The sequence below is a fragment of the Primulina tabacum genome, chromosome 4, assembly GCF_025594145.1.
Source record: "Primulina tabacum isolate GXHZ01 chromosome 4, ASM2559414v2, whole genome shotgun sequence".
In the NCBI taxonomy this organism is placed as follows: domain Eukaryota; kingdom Viridiplantae; phylum Streptophyta; class Magnoliopsida; order Lamiales; family Gesneriaceae; genus Primulina; species Primulina tabacum.
In genome coordinates this window covers 11,616,607-11,632,946 of record NC_134553.1, presented here as the reverse complement: position 1 = coordinate 11,632,946, position 16,340 = coordinate 11,616,607, and positions in this window count along the sequence as shown.

The following is a 16,340-nucleotide window of genomic DNA, read 5'->3' as shown; positions in this document are numbered from 1 at the left end:
AATTAAATTAGGCTTTTAAAATGATAAAACTAAATAAATATTTTAAAATGCCCCAATCCTCACTAAAAAAATAAATACCACGCTTTAAAATTGCCAAAATCGTCGCTGGTCTCTTTTCCTCGATCCCGCATCGAATAACCGCCTGAAACATGAACTCAAGAAACATTTTAACGTGCATCACATAATCATTAAAATAATGCAATTTAAATAAATCATGTGTCACTAAAATCATTTTAATTTAAATAAATGATTTAATAATTTAAATAAATACGTGGGTTTTACGTGTACTGATTTTGGGCTCTACAGTTCCTCCCCCACTTATATAAATTTCGTTCTCGAAATTAAATCTTACCAAACAGTTCTGGGTAGCAGTTTCTCATATCTGTCTCGGTCTCCCAAGTGGCCTTTTCCACTGATTGGTTCAACCACTGAACCTTGACCAACTTGGTCATCCTGTTCCGAAGTCTCCGCTCTTGTCTGTCTAGGATTTGGACATGTCTTTCCTCATACGACAGATCTGGAGCAAGCTGCAACGGCTCATAACTCAAAATATGCGAAGGATTCGCTAAGTACTTCCTTAGCGTCGAGACGTGGAGCACATTGTGTACACCGGCCAGATTCGGCGGTAAGGCTACACGATAAGGCTAATGTCCCAACTCTGTCCAGAATCTCAAATGGTCCAATAAATCTCGGAATGAGTTTGCCTCTTTTCCCAAATCTCATAACACCCTTCATGGGTGCTATCTTCACGAAAACGTGATCGCCTATGGCAAACTATAGATCCCTTCTCCTCTTGTCAGCATAACTCTTTTGACAGCTCTGGGCGTTCTTCATCATGTCTCGGACCTTGACCACCATGTCTGCAGTCTGTTGAACAATCTCTGGACCAAGCTCTGACCTCTCCCCGACTTCATCCCAATGAATCGGTGATCTGCACTTCCGTCCATACAATACATCGTAGGGGGCCATACCAATAGATGCTTGGAAACTGTTGTTGTAGGTAAACTCCACTAGAGGTAGCTTTGATTCCCAACTTCACTGGAAATTGATTATACAGGTTCGCAACAAATCCTCTAAAATCTTAATCACTCGCTCAGACTGGCCATCTGTCTGCGGGTGAAAAGCTGTACTGAAAAGCAACTTTGTCCCCATGGTTGCATGCAAACTCTTCCAAAAGGACGATGTAAACCTCGGGTCCCTGTCGGACACCAAGGAAACTGGGATCCCATGCAATCAAACGATTTCCCTGATATAAAGCTCCGCATACTGCGTCATGGAGAAAGTCGTCTTCACTGGTAAGAAGTGTGCTGACTTAGTGAGTCGATCCACTATAACCCAAATAGCATTAAATCCTCTGACTGACCTCGGCAAACCAACTACAAAGTCCATGGTGATATTCTCCCATTTTCACTCTGGGATAGGTAGTGGCTTAAGCATACCTGCTGGCCTCTGATGCTCTGCCTTCACCTGCTGACAAGTGAGACATTCAGACACAAATCGACGGATGTCTCTCTTCATACCTGGCCACCAATACAAAGTCTGCAGATCCTTGTACATTTCGGTACCACCTGGGTGAATAGAATACAAAGATGCGTATGCCTCTGACAAGATATCTTCTCTGACCGACTTAACACTAGGCACCCACATTCTACCTCTGTATCTCACAATGCCATCAGAAACTGCGTAGAGTACACTGCCCTTGGCTTCATCCTTCAGTTTCTATTTCTGTAATTGCGCATCTGAAGACTGACCTGCACGGATACGGTCTAATAAAGAAGACTGGACTGTCAGATTAGACAGTTTAGGAGTTCTGCTCTTAAGATAAACCTCTAATCCAAATATCTGAATCTCTGACTGAAGAGATCTCTGCACTGACAGCTGTGCTACTACTGCAACTTTACTGCTCAAGGCATCTTCCACAACGTTATCTTTCCCCGGATGGTAGCTAATTTTGCAATCATAGTCTTTTACCAACTCCAACCACCGTCTATGTCTCATATTCAGCTCTTTCTGCGTGAAGAAATACTTGAGACTCTTGTGATCGGTAAATATCTGGCATTTTTCGCCGTACAAATAATGTCTCCATATCTTCAACACAAAGACGACATCGGCTAACTCGAGATCATGAGTCGGGTAGTTCTTCTCATGCACCTTCAACTGCCTGGAAGCATAAGCTATCACCCGACCATGCTACATCAAAACTGCGCCTAGACAGAGCGTAGAGGCATCGGTGTATAGCACAAAATCGCCTTGCCCTGTTGGCATGGCTAACACTGGTGCTGAAATAAGAGCTTGCTTCAAAGTATCAAAGCTCTTCTGACATTCATCACTCCACACGAATTTAACATTCTTCTTGGTCAGTGAAGTGAGCGGCACTGCTATCGACGAAAACCCTTGAATAAACTTACGATAGTAACATGCTAAACCCAGAAAACTGCGGATCTCTGTTGCATTCTTCGGCTCAACCCATTCCTTAACTACTGCCACTTTGGTTGGATCTACCTCAATACCACTGCTAGATATTATATGACCCAAAAATGCTATCTTCTCCAACCAGAATTCACACTTACTGAATTTCGCAAATAGCTTGCGACTCTGTAAAACCTGTAGAACTGTACTCAGATGCTGACTGTGCTCCTCATGGCTCTTCGAGTATATAAGAATATCGTCAATGAACACTATGACGAAATGGTCTAGGTAGGATTGAAATACTAAATTCATCAAGTCCATAAAAATTGTTGGAGAATTCGTCAGTCCAAACGGCATTACTAAGAACTCGTAATGCCCATATCTGGTTCTGAAGGCTGTCTTATGAACATCTGCATCTTTCACCTTCGGCTGATGATACCCCGATCGAAGATCTATCTTAGAGAACACTGTAGCTCCCTGCAATTGATCGAACAAGTCCTCAATCTTTGGAAGTGGGTATTTATTCTTGATCGTTACCTTGTTCAGTTCTTGGTAATCGATACACAGTCTCATGCTCTCGTCTTTCTTCTTCACGAAGAGCACTGGTGCGCCCCATGGTGAGAAATTAAGGCGAATGAATTCCTTGTCAAGAAGCTCCTGAATCTGTTGCTTGAGTTCTAACATCTCAGCTGGAGCTAATCGGTACGGTTCCTTAGAGATTGGCACTGTGCCTGGCATAAGATCAATGGCAAACTCCACCTCTCTCTCTGGTGGAAGGCCTGTTACGTCATCTAGAAAGACGTCAGGAAACACTCTGACTATTGGTACATCAGATATAGATGGAGTGGGTACGTCAGGTGCAGAAACAATGCTGGCCAAGAAAGCCTGACAGCCCTTGTGCATAAGTCTCCGCGCCTGCATGCAAGAGATCATGCGAGGAAAACTCCTCCATCTAGCTGGCTCAAAGAGAAACTGCTCCATACCCAAGGGCCTTACTGACACCGACTTTTTCTGGAAATCGATAAGAACTCCGTACTTCGTTAGCCAGTCCATTCCCAGAATGATATCAAATTCTGGCAACGGCAACACAATCAAATCGGCGTACACTAGGTGGCTTTGCAGCTCGAGATCGATGTCTCTGACCATGCTAGTAGCTGACAATTCTTCCCCTGATGGGACTGTCACTGAATAGCTCACGTCGAGTCCAATAGACTTGACGTCCAGGTGACTAGCGAATGTCTCCGAAATAAAGGAGTGGGTGGCTCTTGAGTCTATCAGGGCCTTCGTGGCTAGTCTCTTTATGAATATATTTCCTGAGATACGTTAGCAAATTCTAACCTTAATCTCAGGCATAGAAGAAGTTTATATTCTATGACACCCAAAAATATTAGTAGCACACTAAAATCCCAAATACAATTCAAAACATGCAAGGAAAAAATTTAATATTGTACTGAATTGAATAAGTTACCAGTCAACAGTGTCGTGTCTGGGTTCGTCTCCTATGCATGCATGGCGAACACTCTGCCCTGAGTTGGCTGCCTCCACTGTGGGCAGTCCTTTAACATTTGATCACTAGATCCACATTTAAAGCACTTGCCTGATCCATATAAGCACTGTCCCGGGTGCTGGCGGTTGCACTTCGGGCACACTGGGTACTCCGGCCTCTGAGGGGCCTGCTGCCGTGGAACAGGACCCTTGCCTTTCGGCGGTCCTTGATATGGCTTCTTCCCTGGCTGCCCCTGGAATGGCCTCTTGAACTGAGGTCGCTGTTGCTGCTGCTGCTGTGGTGCCTGATAGAGCCTCTTGCCCTGCCTGTCAGCCTCAATATCTCGCTGATCATGTTCTGCCCCAAAGCTCTAGACACGGCAACTGCATATGTAGTAGGACCAGCGACTTGGACATCTCGGCGTCAGAGCAGCCGCAACACATCCATGAAATGCCTCAACTTCTCTTGGGCATCATTAGTTATCAGGGGTACAAAGCGACACCCCCTTTCAAACTTCCTCACGAACTCAGCTACACTGCTGTCTCCCTGATTCAACGTCATGAACTCACTGGTCAGTCTGGATCGTACTTCTTCAGTGAAGTACTTGGAGTATAATACCTCATTAAATCCACTCCACGTCAGTGTTTGCAAGTTAATTGACATTAATGCACTATCCCACCACAGTCTGGCGTCTCCTGCCAGCAGGAATGTGGCACATCTGACTCTATCTGTATCTGTCAGTTCCATAAAGTCAAAGATTACCTCGATTGACTTAATCCATCCCTCGGCTATCATCGGGTCAGTGGTCCCCGAACACTCCTTAGGATTCATCCTCCTGAATCTCTCGTATACCGCCTCTAGTCTGGGCCTAGCCCCTGCATCCACTGTCGCCTGGTTCTCCGCAAACTGTGCGAAGAACTGAGTCATTCCCGCAAGCATCTGTGCCTGCATATCCGGCGGTGGAGGAGGTGGATCGTCTCTCCCCTCCTCTCTAGCCTCTCTATCCTCATCCCTAGCTTCCCGGTTAATTATGCGTCTAGGAGGCATACTGTTCCAACAATTTACCCAACACGTAAACCCAATATGCATGCATGAACATAATATCAATAGTATAAGATGCACGTAAATCGAACTTAAAACATGGACATGCTGAAATCATGACTAAATGCTTACTACAAAACATAACTCAAAACTTTAAAACTTACAGACTTGAGGTGTGGTTTCGTGAGCTTCTCGCAACTGACAGTAGGCATAACCCTTTACAATAACACCGCTCTGATACCAACTGTAACGTACCGTACTTTTAACTACTTTAAAATTTGCGGAAAAAATAAAAACTTTTATAAATAAATCGTGAACCTTCAAAATTCAATAAAACAAAATATCCATCCCCAAAGTAGTTGCATAAAAGATCTCAAAGTAAAGTTTGTCAAAGATATTTGCTTAAAATCTCATAACCAATAACATAAATCAGAGTACTTTTAAACATATCATAAAACTTAAAACTTGGCGGTCCTCGGGTTTAGCCTCCCGCCCAGTCCAAGCCAGCTCACTCGTCCACATCTCTCGTCTCCTCAAATGCATCCTCACCTGTATTGATCAAGTCTAGTGAGTCTAAAGACTCAACATGTATAAACTGGGAGTAACGAGTAAAACGTAATAAAATCACATGCAACTTTAAAATAGAGCGTACGTACTTGAAACTTGAACTTGTATAATTAAAAGCTTGAACGTAACATACTTGAAACTTGTACATATATACATAAACATAGACGTACCATCATCATAAGACTTTTCTTAAACATGCTTGAATACTTGTACATACTTGAACATTCATAAACTTTATCGTTTTGCGTAGAGGCATGTTTCAAAGCAAGTGACCCATATATAATACGCCTGATCAGACTAAACCACAGTACTGGACTGACACGGAAAATCCACTGCCACATACATGAGATCCCCGTTCAAGTTTTAACGGGTGGATTGGTCTCTGGTCATGCATTAACGCTTTCCAATCCTGATCTAAACTCGCTCATGCTTTAACGGGGTGGAGAGGTCCTCGGCCACGTTCACCAACTTTCCAAACCCATTCATAAATTGGTTAAAAGACATTTAGCATACCTTAAAAAACTTAAAAGTATTTTCTTTGCACGTCGAACATACTTACTTACTTGGCGTTGAGAGATTCGTTTGATCTCGTTTGGGGTCACTGCTGCACATACTAACGTAAGTTTCAATACTTATCTTGCATAGCTTAGACGTATAGTCATGCTCACATCCAAAAATGACAATTTTCTTATGACATTCTAAATCTCTCGGGGCTCGACCTCATTTAATCATCGTACTAAACTATGACATAGAACCCCAAAACAAATCTCAAAGGGAAACCTAAAATATTCCCAAACAGGAGGTACACGGACCCCGTGCCCAGGTCCGGCTCCGGGTCCGTGTAGGTACTGTAAAATACGTGTGAAGAAAAGGGAAGGCACGGACCCCGTGCCTAGGTCCGTGTAGGGGTCCGTGTAGATACTGTAAAAACACACCGAAAAGAATGAAGGGCACGGACCCCGTGCTAGGTTTCGTGTAGGCTCGCAAATTTGACACTTCAAAGGAAACTAAGGCACGGACCCCGTGTAGGGATCCGTGTATGGGTCCGTGTAGCCTCGGATAGAAATCAACCTGCCGAAATTTTTATATTGTGCTTATTTCTCCCAACTCAACTGAATGGACTAAGAATCGATACCTCGAGACCCATCCTAGAATGCTATTACCTTGTTCCAAACCCATACAAACACCCCCAAATAACGACATCCAACCTACGACACAATAAAACTCAAAAACACGGAAATTGACACCAAATCGTTTCCTACGACTTCTAATGAATTCGATTGTCTATCGACACTAACTGGCACACCAAATACCATCCCAATATCATACTAAACATACCTAAATGCAGCAACGATCACCCGTCGTTCCCCAACATAACCTGCAACAATAAAACTTCAAGAACACATCAATAACATAATTTTTCAGAAAGCGCAGTTTGAGCTATCCCGTAAAAATGATCATATCTCGCTCAATTTTTATCCAAATATTTCTAGTTTTATATCAAACCGAAGGTATCAAAAAGTTCTACGTTTTTTACGTTGAAAGTTTTCAAAAAATCTCGACCGAAAAATCGCAGTATTTAAAAGATCAGTAAAAACGAGATTTGAGATCCCAAAAATGGTTTCAAAAGTGATTCAAACATGATTTCTCAAACTTCTACACATCACACATGTATTTTCTCGCATTAAAACATCGCAACACATAATATGACTAGATCGACGCCGGAAAAACAGAATATACATGACTTTGAATCTTTAACGTTACCGAAACGACGACTCCGACGCGGGAAGGATGCGAGAGACGATTCGGGACGAACGTGGCGTGATTTTCTTGCAATAAAACCAACGAAAACTTGCTGGAAAAGAGAAGGACAAGGGACGGCTGCTTTCCTCTCAAGAACCCTAAGGTTTGCTCTATCAAAAATAAATAAATCTGAATTGGAATATGTGTGTGTGTTGAATGGTTTCAAGTGTGTGTAAAAGTGTGTGTGCGCATGTGTTTAGGTGATAATTAAGGACTATAATTTGCTTAATTATAAATTAATCACTAATTAGGTGGTAATCAAACACTAGCCTTTCTTTAAATTTAAATAAAATCTCTTAATTTAAAGTAAAGTGTTCAAGTGTCAACTCTTCAAAAACATTAAAATCATAAAATCACCTAATAATTAAATTAGATTTTTAAAATGATAAAAGTAAATAAATATTTTAAAATACCCCAATACTCACTAAAAAAATAAATACCACGCTTTAAAATTGCCAAAATTGTCGCCGGTCTCTTTTCCTCGATCTCGCATCGAATAACCGCCTGAAACATGAACTCAAGAAACATTTTAACGTTCATCACATAATCATTAAAATAATGCAATTTAAATAAATCATGCGTCACTAAAATCATTTTAATTTAAATAAATGCTTTAACAATTTATATAAATGCATGGGTTTTATGTGTACTGATTTTGGGCTCTACATTAGTAGTCAAGATACAAAGAAGAGGAAGAAATATACTCATGATCTGTATAGCCTTGAATTACATGACATATGTTTAGTGGATGAATATATTATGTTATTCACTAAATATAGATGAAATTCAGGAGTCGAAGAAAATATAGCTATGCAGCTTTTCTTCGCCAAAATGCCGAGTCCCTGGAGAGAAATGCTTATAAGGGAATATGTCCCTGGCAATCCAGATACGTTGGCACGAAGAGCCTCTTTTCTCAAAGAAAAATTGGCAGAATGGTGTCATATGGCAGCATTACAAAAGAATTACAAACGCTTAAGGGATATCTATAAAAGAACTTCTTTGTGTTACAAAGAAAATGATCTTCCAACAATTATTGGAAGTAAATCACAGAATCATAAGAGGAAAAGTTTTAGGACTCATCATTATGCTCGAAGTGGAAGAAGTTCTTGGAAATCAAGAACAGTTTGGTCTAGACAAAAAGCCAGATCTTATAAATCTGGACAAAGAAGTGGACCATCAAGAAGTAGGATATCATTCCAAGCATCGAGTACCTCTCGAAGCACAAGAAGAACACCTACAAAGAAAACTTTTAGAAGATCTCATACTCGAGCTAATGAAAGTTTTAAAGATTGTAATTGTTGGACATGTGGAGCAAGAGGTCATATCTCAACCAATTGTCCAGAAAATGAAAAAAAGAGGTATTAAACGCTTCGATCCAACCCCGGATATTGAAGAAGCAGTTTATTACCAAGATCTTATTCAAGTATACAGATTCGAGGATATTGCCTCAGATGAAAGTATATATGAAGAAGAAGAAGTCTTGAAGCAGGGAGAATCTGATGGAACTGAATTGGAATCTGACTGAAGACGAGGTGTTTCGACAAGAAACACATGAAGATTTTTCTAGGTTTCTTCAGTCAAACAACAATATCTCATAACATGGTTCAAAGAATCATGAGAGAAAATCCTAGTCTTCAGAGATATCAAGGATTCTCTGCAGGATAGGTAGAAAAGTTCTTATGAAGTCTTGGCCTAAGAAACAGAAAGCATAATATAATCTATAAAGTTTCCAGGAAGAAAATGGACAATTCCTATGGAACTTACATGAAATAGAATGGAGATGCAACTAATTCCTTCCGAAGAAATTAAGGAGGAATTACAAAAACTCAAGATAGTGGTAGCAAGGACTATGTCCTAGATTCATATTGGAGCAATCCAGATTATGATAAAAGCTACTTTCAAAGAAGGAATAGATTCACCCATTGATATTGCTATATGCGATAAAAGAATGGAGAACCTTCAAGATTCAGTACTAAGAACTATCTTAGTAAATCTCTGCGCAGAAAAGATTGTAGGAGTAATCTATCCAAGAATAGCCTATAACCTGGGCAGATCGAGATTTCAGCCGAGCCTTGACATTGCACCAAAATTTTAAGGAAAAAAGGCTGAAGAAAGAAGGTAATAGACCATATTCTATTATCTATCAAATTTCATACGTTCTATCTAATACACATAATTCAGAATTGTTTATTAGAAATGAATTTATTGAAATACCTGATATATTTGGAAAAGTTGCTCAGGCAATTTATCCAGAAAGAGTTGAGTTTCCTTTAATACAGGAAACAGATATCCAAATACAAGACAAACCGATTCTACAAAGGAATCAAAGTCTTAGATTGAAATCAAGTAGACTATCTTTTCAAGGAGACATAATTAAAAGTTACAGGAGTTACAGGTGGGGAAAAACGCATGTCCAAGAAACCCAACAGGAGCTAAAAAGCTTTTCTACCATAGGAAAGCTTAGATGCCCAGAAGGGTGGAAGGAAGTAGAAATAGTATTTTGATATTACGAAACAAAGGAATCAATTTCCTTGTAATACCATATACTATTTAGAACAACCTGTGATAGGAACTTACCAAGGAATGATCAATATCGGAGAATTGGAAGTTCATATTAAATGAATTCCAGGAAAAGAATCAGATCGACTGGTTCTTGGACTATAGTTTCTCTAGGAACACAAACCTTGGAAACGTCTAGAGTATGGAATGAAGTTTATGGCAGATGATAGGATGTGGAAAAATCCAATGACCACAAGCCCATTCTCGATATACATTCCAGTAGGAATGTTATATGAACAATATAAGACCGAGTATTTTGATGCTTATATTGATTCAGGTGCTGGAACCTGTACAGCAAAACGAGGAGTTTTTTCCAAATAATTTGGAAAAAGAATTACCAAAGATTGCTGGAAGAGATTTTTCCAGAAGAATCTTAATCTTGTAAAGGGATTAAGATTACTGAAATCATAATTGGCGGTGCTGGACAAACACCTTGGTACAAGGTAGAAACACCACCAATTTATTTTCATTATACTGGAGCTGACATTTTGCTAGGAAACAATTTCCTACAAATGTTAAGTTTTATACGCAAGAAAATGAGACTAGAAGATTTGTGTTCACAACACCTTGTGATCACAAAATCATAGTTCAGAGACTACGAGATGCATTTTATAGAAAATTGTCAATCCAGTTTCGCAGCAAGCGTGGTGATGAAGGAAAACTTCTGAACCCAAAAATGAAAGATTCTAGACGTTTTGGAGAAACAATGCTCCATCTAAGAGCAGATAAAGAGCTCCAACCAGAAGAAATAGAATGCCTTAAGATAGCTCTACATAAGAATGAGGTAGATTTTGAATCTAAGTTATCATTGGAAGATGTGAAGAAAAGGATCAAAGAAAATTATAATGAAGATCCATTGGCTTGGTGGGACAAAAATCAACTAAAAGCTTGCCTTAAAATTAAGGAATGCAAAGAATATTAATTTGTCCATTGCAAACCTATCCCAATGAATATTATTGATCAAAGGGATATGCAAATTATAATCAAGGAACATTTAGACCTTGGTTTGATCAAAGCAGGAATTTCACCATACAGCAGTCCAGAATTCCTGGTAAGAAATTATGGTGAAATAAAAAGGAACAAACCCAGATTAGTTATTAATTATTAAGTAATTAATAAGATTCTGGAGTTTGATGGGTATTTTATACCTAGCAGAGAACATCTAATTAGTTACATACACAATGCAAAGATATTCTCTAAATCTGATTGTATGTCCGGATTTTATCAAATTCGGATGGAGGAAGAAAGCAAGAAATTCACAGCTTTCTCTACACCACAAGGACACTATATTTGGGAAGTATTACCAATGAGATTGACTAATTCGCCCCAAATATTTTAAAGAAAATGGATAATCTATTTAAAGATTATTTTAAGTTTATGTTTGTCTATATTGACGATGTGTTAATTCCATCTAAAAATATAGAAGAACATATTAAACATTTAGAGATTTTCTCTGATGTATGTTAAAAAAAAAGAACTGGTTCTATCAGAAATGAAAGCAGTCATTGCCACAAAAAAGATCGAATTTCTAGGAATAGAAATCGATGAGTCTGAAATAATTTTGCAGGATTATATAGTAGAAAAGGTGCAAAATTTTGCAAACGAACTAAAAGAAAAGAAACAACATCAAAGTTTTCTAGGAGTTGTTAATTTTGCTGGAATGTTTATTAAAAACCTAGAAAAACACAGGAAAGTGTTTAGTCCATTACTGAAAAAATATGCGAAATTTATATGGACAAAAGAACACACACAAGGACTTAGTCAACTAAAAGAGATTTGTAAAAATCTTTCAAAATGGCTATTCCTCAATTTGAAGATGATGTGGTATTATATACGGATGCCAGTGATCATTGGTGGGTGGCAGTAAAAAGGTAAAAAGGGCTTTCGAAAAATGGCCATTATTCTTACTCGCAAAGAAATTCACTTTAAAAGTTGATAATACACAGGTAAAAGCTTTCTTAAGGAATATAATTGAGTCTAAACCTGAGAAGGCTAGATTATTAAGATGGCAAGCACTATGTCAGAATTATATTATTGATATTGTGATAATCAAATCTCATGAAAATATTTTTGCTGATTTTTTAACAAGAGATGAACAGCGGTGATATCGATTCCATCATCAAGATGCAGATGCATTTGAGGGAACACCCTGAAATGCTTCAAAACGAGTTTAACAAGCTGGTCTTAAACACAGAAGTTGCGGGAAGACTACAACAAGCCGATAAGAGAGTTGTCTTTGATCGAATTACAGGATGTTTACATGCTTATACTCAGTTATGGTCTGTAATGCAAAGGCCTATCCTCCAAGGTATTGAGAAGCCATTGGTTTCCCAAATGAAGAGTTTTCGAGTACAAGACTCTATACCTGGAGTAGGGGATTCAAATACCCCTAGCACAAGTGTTAAGTCGGGATCATCTCCAGATGAGTCGGCTGAAACAAAAATTGAAACTCCAGATCCTTATCTCGAGTTTTCAAGTCAACCCTTCACCTCGGGGATTGAAGAGGAAAAGATCAACCTTAGACCAAATAATGACAAGGGTAAAGCTAAGGTTGATACTAATGACGCTACAATTTTTCCATTACAGGTGTACCAACTAAATTGGGAGAAATTGAAAACAAAAGTAGGAATTAACAAAGCTTCTATCAGGGTTGATGTTGCAGGAAAATATCCTAGGGTATGAATGAAAGCAAATTCATATTCAAGGGATGTCAAAGATTGGTATGAATTCGGGGCTCTTGCCTCAGTTTATACCACATCACCCAACTTCCCAGAAATTTCAGGTCTACCAAAATGGATCCAGGAAGCTGTTCACGAAACTTGGGCAAATAACGATTATTTGTCCAGAGGAGATATTTTGGAGTTGTATTTTTTCAGTGCAGCACCAGAACCAGGAGGGAAAGGCTCACACGAAGCTTTTAATTTCATCAAGCTAAGGAGGCCAGATATGAATGCCCAGAAATTCATCAATGATCCTCCTACAAACGAAACACCCCTAGTATCTTCATTTAATGAAGATGACATATCTACCTGGAGAGCATGGGGAGTTTGAGTCTGTCTAACAGAGATGGACAAAGTCAAGTATCCATTTAAATTTTATAAAAGTTATAACGATCATGGGCCAGGGCATAGCATGGGCCTCGGCCCATACCCACACACCATTACGCATAGGACTTATCCAATCCAGACACTGGAGTTTTTACCTTCCCAGGATTAGAACCCAAGACCTCCTGGACTTATATAGATCTTGGCAGCAATCCTGGTACCGATTGCTGCCAAGATCTATATAAGTCTAGGAGGTCTTGGGTTCTAATCTTGGGAAGGTAAAAACTCCAGTGCCTGGGCTGGATAAGTCCTATGCGTAATGGTACGTGGGTATGGGTCGAGGCCCATGCTATGCCATGGCCCATGACCGTTACAATAAAATGTTTTATTGTAACGGTCATGGGCCATGGCATAGCATGGGCCTCGGCCCATACCCACGTACCATTACGCATAGGACTTATCCAGCCCAGGCACTGGAGTTTTTACTCCCAAATTCAGTACACGTAAAACCCATGCATTATTTAATTGTTAAATTATTTATTCAAGTTTAAAATGATTTTTAGCAATGCATGATTTATTTCTTTCCATTATTTAAATTATTTATGTTTTGTGATGCTTGCCTAAAATATTTTTTCGAGTTTAATGTTTCAGGCGATTATTCGATGCGGGATCAAGGAAAAGAGACCGGCGACAATTTTGGCAATTTTAAAATGTGGTATTTTATTTTAAGTTAAGATTCGGGCATTTTAAGTGATTTATTAAGTTGTTAACATTTTTCAATCCTAATTTAATCATAGGTGATTGTTATGATTTTTTTAAACTTTTAAAGATTTTCAATTGTGTATTTTAATTTTTGGGGGATACTTAGTAAAGTCAATAGTGGGTTAGCATTTTTTTAGCATTTTAACTATCATTTTAAGTGACAATTTAATTAGTAATTTTAATTAGCATATTAATAATTTATTTAAGCTAAATTATTCCCCCTAAATACACTAAACTCATGCACACACCCTTTTTCCCACACACACACTCACGCAAAACACACACACACACATTTCTTTGTGTTTCATTCCATTTGTTTTGACAAAAAAAATTTAGGGTTATATGAACCAAGAGCAGCCGCCTCCTCCCCCTTCAAAATTTCCAGCAATTTTTGTTGGGTTTTCTTCGAGAAATCGTGCCACGTTCGTCCCGGATCAACCCTCGCATCCTTCCTGCTTCGGTGTCGTCGTTTCGGTAACTTTAAATATCCAAGGAATGTATATTATTTCGTTTATGCATCGATCTCGTCATAGTATTTGTTTTTATGTTTATTACGTGTAAAAATTAATGTATGTTGTACAAAGTTTGAGCAAAAATTGGTTGGAATCGATTTTGAAACGATTTTAGATCTGGAAACTCGAAATTCGCAGTCATTCTAAATACTGCTGACTTTTCGATCGATTTTCTGGAAAAACTTTCAACATATAAAACGTATTACTTTCGATACCTTCGATTTGACAGTAAATTCGTAATTTTTGAACAATAAACGAGAGAGTTATGGATGTTTTCAGTGGGAATTCTAAAACTGCAATTTTCTGAAAATATGTTCTTGACGTGTTCTTGAAGTTTAATTGTTGCAGGCTTCGTTGGAAACTGTTGTGTGATTGCTACTGCGTTTAAGTATTGTGAATATGATGTTGGGATGAGTTTTGATACTTCGTTTCGTGTCGATGGTCCTTGGGTGCATTAGAAGTCATAGGAAAAGCTTTGGTGTTAAATTATCGTGTTCACGGGTTGTGTTACGTTGTTTGTGATGCGTAGTTGTTTTGGGGCGTTTGTTTGAGTTTGAATCAATGTCATAGCATCCTAGGATGGTACTTGAGATGTTGGTTCACGGTCCGTATGATCGAGTGAGTAGGATTAAGTCACAAGTGCAGGGAATTCCGTTTGTTCACAATTCCAGTAGGTACACGGACCCCAAGCCGGACCCTTATACGAGGTCCGTGCCCTTGTGTCCTTCGAAATGCGAAATTCCAGCATCTACCCAGACCCCTACCCGGACCCTTACACGTGGTCCGTGTACTCCAAAAAATAAAAAAAAAATAAATTTTAGGAATTGTATTGGGGTTTGATGTCATGATTTAGTACGATGATTAAACGAGTTCGAGTCCTGAGAGATTTAGAATGTCATAAGAAAATTTGTTATTTTTGGGTGTGAGCATGACTATACGTCTAAGTTATGCAAGATAGGTATCAAACTCATGTTAGTATGTGCAGCAATGACCCCAAGCGAGATCCAAGGAATCCCTCAATGCCAAGTAAGTATGTTCGACGTGCAAAAAAAAATATTTTAAGTTTTTGAGGTATGCTAAATGTCTTGTGATTAATTATGAACGGGTTTGGAAGTCCGTGAACGTGGCCGATGACCTCTCCACCCCTGTAAAGCATGACCAGGTTTAGATCAGGATTAGAAAGCGGTTTTTGCATGACCTGGGACCAATCCACCAGGTAAAGCATGACCGGGGATCTCATGTATGTGGTAGTGGACTTTCCCTGCCAGCCCAGTACTGTGGTTTAGTCTGATCAGGCGCATATATGTATGAGTCACTTGCTTTGAAACATATCTCTACACAAAATGATGTTATGTATGCTCAAGTATGTATGATGCAAGTATGTTTAAGAAAAGTTTTATCATGATGGCACGTCTACCTTTATGCTACTACGTTCAAGTTTCAAGTACGTTTATGCTATTACGTTCAAGTTTCAAGTATGTTTATGTTATTACGTTTAAGTTTCAAGTATGTAAGCCCTATCTTAAAGATGCATGTGGTTTTATTATGTAGTACTTGCTATCTCCAGCTTATACATGTTGAGTCTTTAGACTCACTAGACTTGATCGATGCAGGTGAGGATGACTTTGAGGAGACGAGGGGTGGGGACCAATGAGCCGGCTTGGGCTGCGTAGGAGGCTAAACCCGAGGACCGCCCATGTTTTAAGATTTTATGCATGACGATTTTAATACTCTGATTTCATGTTATGGTTTGCGATGTTTAAACAAATGTTTTCCTTAGGCAAACTTTATTTGTGATCTCTTTTATTGCAAATATTTTAGATGAACAGTTTATTGATGATCGAAATTTGAAAGTTTATTTTGTATTAATTTTGTATTTAAGAAAATTTTATTTTTTCGCAAATTTTAAATAGTTTAAAAGTACAGTACGTTACAAAAATTCTGTAAATGGATCTTTCCTGTTAAATACAGTTACAGGAAAAACAACGAGTTTTGCAGAAGATCTATTCGAAAAGAAAAAAAATCTTCTGTGGAACAGCAAGCTGCCGGCAAGTAAAGAGACTCGCCGAAAATTCTGCAACATGGCACATGTGGGAAGATGATCGGAGAACATCTGCCCAGAATGTCAGAATCAGAAGGAACCAGAGTTTGGTATAG